The sequence below is a fragment of the Cucurbita moschata genome, unplaced genomic scaffold (genome assembly GCF_002738365.1).
Source record: "Cucurbita moschata cultivar Rifu unplaced genomic scaffold, Cmos_1.0 Cmo_Scf00123, whole genome shotgun sequence".
Lineage (NCBI taxonomy): Eukaryota > Viridiplantae > Streptophyta > Magnoliopsida > Cucurbitales > Cucurbitaceae > Cucurbita > Cucurbita moschata.
The window spans coordinates 7,433-8,117 of NW_019268639.1; the positions used below are offsets into that span (position 1 = coordinate 7,433).

At 38.4% G+C, this 685-nt stretch overlaps 1 non-coding gene across 1 annotated transcript; it reads right to left on the minus strand.

The window, feature by feature from the left end:
- Positions 1–350: 350 nt before the first annotated feature.
- On the minus strand, positions 351–421 carry TRNAG-ACC. Its single transcript has one exon. It is a non-coding gene; the product is annotated as a tRNA-Gly (tRNA).
- Between the last annotated feature and the right edge of the window lie 264 nt (positions 422–685).

The following is a 685-nucleotide window of genomic DNA, read 5'->3' on the forward strand; positions in this document are numbered from 1 at the left end:
ATAAATGATATTGTGACAAACCCAAGTTTGAAACATCATACACTAATATCATCATTGCCAGTTTGAAACATCATGCACTAATATCATCATTGCCAATCTTCAAGATGCACCAGCCGAGAATCGAAGTCAGGTCTGTACCATGGCAGAACACTATTCTACCACTAGACCACTGGTGCATGTACCTTCAGGCATATCCATAACTTACTCGTATTTTGGTCATGCAGTTCTTCTGAAGCCCTTAACTTTTATGTTCGATACTGCTACTCGTAAATTCTATAAATATAAAGGATATTGTGACAAATCCAAGTTTGAACATCATGCACTAATATCATCATTACCAATCTTCAAGATGCACCAGCCGAGAATCAAACTCGAGTCTGTACCGTGGTAGGGTACTATTCTACCACTAGACTACTGGTGCATGTACCTTCAGGCATATCCATAACTTACTCGTAATTTGGTCTTCGATACCCAAGTTTGAACATCATGTATTAATATCATCATTGCCAATCTTCAAGATGCATCAACAAAAGATCGAACTCGGGTCTGTAGCGTGGCAAGGTACTATTCTACCACTAGACCACTAGTGCATGTCCCTTTAGGCATATCCATAACTTACTAGTATTTTGGTCCTGCAATTTTTCAAAAGCCCTTAGCTTTTAGTTTCACCTAACGATATAAAAAA